This window comes from Nannospalax galili, unplaced genomic scaffold (genome assembly GCF_000622305.1).
Source record: "Nannospalax galili isolate Female #2095 unplaced genomic scaffold, S.galili_v1.0 scaffold788, whole genome shotgun sequence".
NCBI classification, from domain to species: domain Eukaryota; kingdom Metazoa; phylum Chordata; class Mammalia; order Rodentia; family Spalacidae; genus Nannospalax; species Nannospalax galili.
This window is the reverse complement of record NW_008359996.1, coordinates 1,566,815-1,574,019: the sequence shown is the minus strand read 5'-3', so window position 1 is coordinate 1,574,019 and position 7,205 is coordinate 1,566,815. Positions and strand designations below refer to the sequence as shown.

Here is a 7,205-nt window from a genome sequence, read left to right as displayed (position 1 = left end):
TGTGTGAGTTCAAGGCCAGCCTGGTCTACATAGTGAGTTCCAGGAAAGCTGGGGCTACAGGGAGACCCTGTCTCAAAAAGACCAAAAAAAAAAAAAAAATTCAGGGCAAGGCCAGATGGTTCAGTGGTTAAGAGCACTGGTTGCTCTTGCAGGGGACATAGGTTCGATTCCCAGCACCCACATGGCAGGTACCAACTGTCTATAATTCCAGTTCTGTGGGCATTGCACAACATGGGTGTACTTACATATATGGTGGCACTCATACACATAAAATAAATAATAAAAATACATTGTTCCATGGCTATTTCTAGCTGGGCATGGTGGTGCACACCTTTAATCCTAGCACTTGGGAGGCAGAGGCAGGTGGATCTCTGTGAGTTTGAGGCCAGCTTGGTCTACATAGTGAGTTCCAGGTCAGCTGGGGCTACAGAGACCCTGACTCAAAAAGACCAAAAAAAATCCACAGTGAGTATCACCAACTCTAGACTAAATGGCTGTTATCAAAAAGACAAGAAATAGATGACTCAGCAGTTGAGCACTTGCTGCTCCTCTAGGGAACACAAATTCAGTTCCTATCACCCACATCAGGCAGCTTACAACCACCTGTAACTCCAGCTCTAGGGAATCTGATGCCCTCTTCTGGATGCTATGGAAACTCATGCACATGGCATACACACATAGACACAGACACATACACATATACATAAATAAAATTGAAAATTAATCTTTAAAAAGATAGAGTCAGGCTTGGTAGCTCATACTTGTAATCCCAGAAATCAGGAAGCCAAGGCAGGAGGATTACCCATGAGTCTGAGTCCATCCTGGGGCTACAAAATGAGACCCTGTCCCCAAAAGAACAAAAGCTAACAAGAAGAAATTATGAAGCCGGGTGTAGTGGAGCATGCCTTTAATCCCTGCACTTGGGAGGCAAAGGCAGGTGGATCTTTGTGAGTTCTCGGCCAGCCTGGTTTACATATAGAGTTCTAGGCCAGCTGGGGCTACAGGGAGACCCTGTCTCAAAATGACAGAAAAAAAAAAAAAAAAGGTGGAGTGGATGAGGGAAAAGAGAACTCTTGTATATTATTTGTGAGAATGCAAATTAGTAAAACCATTATGGAAAATAGTATGGAGGTTCCTTAAAACACCAGGGGAGGTGACTCAGCACAGAGTGCTCGCCTAATGTGAGAGGCTCTGGGTTTTATCCCTAGCATGGGGGAAAAATGTTTGTTTGTTTTATTTGAGACATGGTCTCCTTATAGTCCCAGCTGGCCTAGAACTCACTATGTAGACCAGGCTGGCCTCTGACTCACAGAGATCCACCTATCTCTGCCTCCCAAGCACTGTGATTAAAGGCTTGTGCCACCACGCCTTACAGAAATACCATTTGAAAGCTGGTCCTAGTGGCACACACCTATAATCCCAGCACTCAGTAGCAGAGAGAGGAGGAAGTTAAAGGCCAGCCTGGTCTGGTTTACAGGTTGAGTTCCAGGACAGCCAGGACTTCACGGTAAGACTCTGTCTCAAAAACAAAAAGAAAACAAAATACCATTTGATTCAGCAGTCCAGATAGTAGTATAAATCCAAAGGAAAAGGAGCCCGTACCTAAGAGCCACCTGCATTTCCACACTTACTGCAGCATCATTTGCAATAGCCCAGATACAGAACTAACCTAAACACCACTGGGATATTTATACAGTGAATATTATTCAGCCAGGAAAAGAGAATGAAATCCTGTCCTTTGCAGCAATATGGAGGAGCCTGGAAGCCAGGCACAGAAAGATAACTGTGTTGCAGAAGCTAGATCAGATGATCTCTGAGAAGTAGAGAGCAGAACAGTGATAGCCTGAGACCAGGGAGGATGGCGGGGGGGGGGGGAGGTGAGGCTGATTGACGGAGGATAGAAGTAATCCTAGTATTCTGCAGCACAGGAGTTAGTTAGCTACCGCATATTTCAAAATAACCAGAAGAGGATTTTTACCACAAAGAAATGATAAATGTTCATGTTTGACCTCTACATGCATACTGTGGCGCACACACATGCAGAGAGAGAGAGAGAGAGAGAGAGAGAGAGAGAGAGAGGAGAGAGAGAGAGAGAGAAGGATACACAAATGCAATATAATTTAAAAAAAATCTGAATAACAACAACAAAAATCTTAGGACCAGGCATGGTGGTGCACATCTTTAATACCAGCACTGGGGAGGCAAAGGCAGGCAGATCTCTGTGAGTTTGAGGCCAGCCTAGTCTACATAGTGAGTTCCAGGCCAGCCAGGGCTAACATAGAAAATATTTAAGTAAATATTCAAGTACTATAAAATTATGCATTGAAATAGAAATATTCTTGGGCTTTGAATCTGAAGCTGAGTGTCAGGACATTTGTAAATATTTGCTACATCTTTAATAATAACTAGCCGGGTGAAAACCCAGCACTCAGGGAGCAGAGGCAGGCAGCAGATCTCTGTAAGATCAAGGCCAGCCAGCCTGGTCTACATAGCAAGTTCCAGGCCAGCTGTGGCTATACGCAGGCCCTGTCTCAAAAAGACCAAAAAATAAATAAATAAAAAATAAAATAAAACATGATTTTTTTTTCTTTTTCTTTTTGGTCTTTTTGAGACAGGATCTCCCTGTAGCCCCAGCTGTTCTGGAACTCACTATGTAGACCAGGCTGGCCTCGAACTCACAGAGATCCGTCTGCCTCTGCCTCCCGAGTGCTGGAATTAAAGGTATGCACCACCACGCCTGGCTAAAACATGATTTTTATAAGTACATTTTAAATTTATTTATTTATTTATTTATTTATTTATTTATCTTTTTGAGACAGGGTTTCCCTATAGCCCCAGCTGGCCTGGAACTCGCCAGATCCACCTGCCTCCACCTCCTGAGTGCTGGGATTAAAGGTGTGTGCCACCATGCCTGGTTTATTTATTGTTTTTATGTGTATGAGTGTATTGCATGCATGAGTGTAAGTGCACCCATGTTGTGCAATGCCCACAGAAGTTAGAAGAGGGTGTCAGATTCCCCTGGAACTAGACTTACAGATGGTTATTAGCTACCATGTAGGTGCTGGAAATTGAACCCAGGACCTCTGCAAGAACAGCAAGTGCTCTTAACTGTTGAGCCATCTCTCTAGCCCAGTGACTACACTTTAACAGAAAGAAAAGTACTAGGAAGTGAAAAGGGCACACAGTTTGAGGAGAAAAAACCTGCAATGAAACTAGAGGTTTATTGACATCATACTTCTTTTCCTTTCCCCGTCTCCCTGGTTCCTGCAAATGTTAGGTTCCTGCCTGGTTAGGCAAATGTTCATTAGCCCATGTGCTAAGGTTCTTGGAAATCTGTTTTCTAGGTGCTTATATTCCAAAGATGGAAGGAAAACTGATCCATGAAGTTGCTTTTTGCATAAAATATCAAAGCAGGTGAAGGAAGAATGGGCTGGAGAGATGGCTCCATGGTTAAGAGCACTGGCTGCTCTTGCAGAGGACCCAGGTTCAGTTCCCAGCACTCTCATGGCGGCTAACAACCATTTAACTCCAGTTCCAGGGGATTTGGTGCCCTCTTCTGGCCTACAGTCATTGAGAGGCAATGGTGCACATACATGCAGGCAAAACACTCAGACATAAAACAAACTCTATTGGTTACTTTTCTGTTGCTATGGTAAGACACCATGACCAAGGCCACTTAAAGAAGGAAGAGTTGATTTGAGCTTACGGTTCCAGAAGGAGTCCATAAAGGTGGGGAGGTACCGCAGCAGGAGGTGGCCAGAGAAGAAAGCCAAGCAATCACATCTTCAAGCAGACACAAGAAACAGAGAGGGACTGGAAATCTGGCAAGATTCAGAACTCTCAAAGCCTACCCTCAGTGATATGTTTTCTCCAGAATAGCCACACCTCCTAAACCCTCCCAAAACTGCCACCACTGGGGACAAAATATCCAAATACTTGGATCGTACGGAGGACATTCTCATTCAAATGGCCCCCATAAGCTCATGAGCATATAAAATTCGAATGTATTTAGTCCACTTTCAAAACTCCTCTTAGCCTTTTTTTTTTTTTGAGACAGGGTCACCCTGTAGCCCCAAATGACCTGGCTCTCACTATGTAGACTAGACTGGCCTTGAACTCACAGAGATCCACCTGCCTCTGCCTCCTGAGTGCTGGGATTAAAGCCATACCCCACCACACCCGGCTGGTCCCCTTAGTCTTTACCAGTCTCAGTACTATTCAAGACCAGAGTTCAAAGTCTCTTCTGAGACTCAAGGCAATCCCTAAACTGTAAGCCCCTGTAAAATCAAAGGATAAATGACATACTTCCAACATACAATGGAATCAAATACACATTCCTATTCCAAAAAGGAAGAATGAGGTCATAGTGAGAAAATACCAGACAAAAACAAGACCAAAACCCAGCAGGGAAAACACCAAACCCAGTAGTTCCACGTCTGATGTCTGGGACTTCACTTCCAAGGGGCTTAGATGGCTCAGCTTCTCCAGCTTTATTGCAACAACACTCATACTTCAGAAACAAAATACCCAAAGTGGCATGGTGGCCCATGCCTGTAATCCCAGCATCTAGGACACAGAAAAGCAACCAAGTCTCTGTAAGTTTGAGGCCAACCTGATCTACATAGTGAGTTCCAGGCCAGCCAGGGCTACATAGTGAAATTCTGTCTCAAAAAACAAAAAACAGACTGGAGAGATGCCTCAGGGGTTAAGAGCACTGACCATTCTTACAGAAGACCCAGGTTTGATTCCCAGCAACCACATGGCAGCTAACAACCATCCATAACTCTAGTTCCAGGGGATCTGATGCTCTCTTCTGGCCTCGACAAGGGTGCACTTCAAACATGCAGGCAATACCCTCATACACATAAAATAATAATTTTTTAAAAACTGTTAAAAATACCAGGCCTGGTGGCACATGCCTTTAGTACCAGCACTTGGGAGACAGAGGCAGGCAGATCGCTGTGAGTTCAAGGCCAGCCTGGTCTACATAGTGAGTTCAGGACAGCTGGAACTACAGGGAGACCCTGTCTCAAAAAGACAAAAAAAAAAACCCAAAACAAAAAACTGTTAAAAACATTCCAGGCATGGCGGCACACGCCTTTAATCCCAGCACTTGGGAGGCAGAGGCAGGTAGATCTCTGTGAGTTCAAGGCCAGCCTGGTTTACATAGTGAGTTCCAGAATACCTGGAGCTACAGGGAGACCCTGTCTCAAAAAGACCAAAAAAAAAAAAAAAAACCACAAAAAAGTGCTCAGTTCAGCAACACATACACTAAAATTGGGACTATATGGAAAAGATTAGCAAGGATGACATACAAACTCATGAAATGTTCCACATTTAAAAACATCCACAATGCATTTGTCCTGGTTGAGGCTGAGGTTGGTATCCAGAGTCCTGCAGCCAGTGAGTCCCGGCAGGCAGTAAGGGTCTCCACCGAGGACACCACCTTACACTTCTGGTGGTCTGGTATTCCAGGTGGACAGCTTTTTCTTTATGCCTTCAAATCTTGTTTAATGCGTGGAGGAATGAGGCAAGGAGAGGCCAAGACCTGAGGACAAACACCTTTCAAGGCATCTTTCCAAGGTAGACTCTTTAGTCTCCGGGAAGGAAAGGATAGGCTGCCCTTTCCATCCTAAAACAAAAAGGAAAGTCTGCTTCTGCTGGTCTGGCAAGTTCAGAAAAATATGGAGGTTCAATCATTTGGGGGCTCATAAATTCTATTATGTAAATATTGTTCAATGCACAATTTGCTGGGGTTTTTTTATCTTTTTGAAGCAGCGTCTCCCTGTAGCCCCAGCTGTCCTGGAACTCACTATGTAGACCAGGCTGGCCTTGAACTCACAGAGATCTGCCTGCTTCTGCCTCCCAAGTGCTGGGACTACAGGCGTGTGCCACCACACCTGGGATATGATTTTTTTTTAAATATTTTATTTATTATTTTTACTTTATGTGTATGAGTGTATTGCCTGTATGTATGTTAAGTGCACCTTTGTCATGCAATACCTTCAGAGGTCAGAAGAGGGTGTGAGATTCCCAGGAAATGGAGTTACAGGCAGTTGTTAGCCATCATGTGGGTGCTGGGAATTGAACCTGGATCCTCTGCAAGAGCAGCCAGTGCTCTTAATCCCTGAGCCATCTCTCCAGCCCCAACTCTTTTTTTCTTTTAAATTATACTCTTTATTGTTAGAACCAACTTCATTACCTTTGAGCTGTTTTCTGTATCCCTTCTTTTTAAAAAAATTTTTTTTATTATTTTTTTTGTGTGTGTATGTGTATGAGTGCATTGCCTGCATGCATGTAAGTGCACCTCTGCACAGGTCAGAAAAGGGTATTGACTCTCCTGGAACTTGAATATCGGGTTATTAGCCCCTATGTAAATGCTAGGAACTGAACCCAGGTCCTCTGCAAAGGCAGCCAGTGCTCTTAACCACTGAGCCATCTCTCCAGCCCCTCATATTCTTCTTCTATTCATCAAAACTCATACTGAACGGTGAGCTGTGGATTACAAAAGAGGATTTATTTTTGTAACTGTCTTTCATGCCTTTGTCTCCAGTTAAAAACACATACAAGTGCTACTTTTATTATTATTATTATTATTATTAATATTTGAGACAGAGTCTTACTATGTGGCCCAGTCTGGCTTCAAACTTGCCTTAACTTTTCAGAGTTGGGTTTACAGCTGTGTGACATCACACCTGACTTTGCTTTTCCTCATGCCTTCTCCACTGATGCTCCCTTTGCTACACAGCTTCATCTTGGTCCTGGCAATGACTTCTCTCCTGGGTGAGATCTTCTGTCTCCTGCACTCTGTGCCTTCGTCTTTCAAGGTTTACCCCTTTAATTTTTTTGGAGCACATCCCTAAGTCGCTTCCTAAGAAAGTGATATCTTAAGAAGTAGGTAAGCCTTCCAAGTGATCTCATGCATAAATGTCTTTATTCTCATGATTAATATAGACTTTTAGAAGTTTATATCAGCTAGATAAGAAGTTGTCCTTAAAACTTAGAAGGGCATTATTTCATTTTCCTCTAGGATCTGGAGACACACGGTTTGCTGATGGAAAATCTGATGCAGGTCAAAGAATTTTTCACTTAGGAAAAAAATAAATCAACCAGGCGTGGTAGCACATGGCTTTAGTCCCAGCACTCAGGAGGCAGAGGCGGGCAGATCTCTGTGTGTTCAAGGCCAGCTTGGTCTTATTATATAG

The 7,205-nt window shown here is 43.7% G+C and overlaps 2 pseudogenes; one reads left to right on the top strand and one right to left on the bottom strand.

Moving 5' to 3' along the window:
• Positions 1-5,247: 5,247 nt before the first annotated feature.
• Positions 5,248-5,341, top strand: LOC115068585 (annotated as a pseudogene).
• A 1,111-nt stretch (positions 5,342-6,452) lies between these two features.
• Positions 6,453-6,574, bottom strand: LOC115068583 (annotated as a pseudogene).
• Between the last annotated feature and the right edge of the window lie 631 nt (positions 6,575-7,205).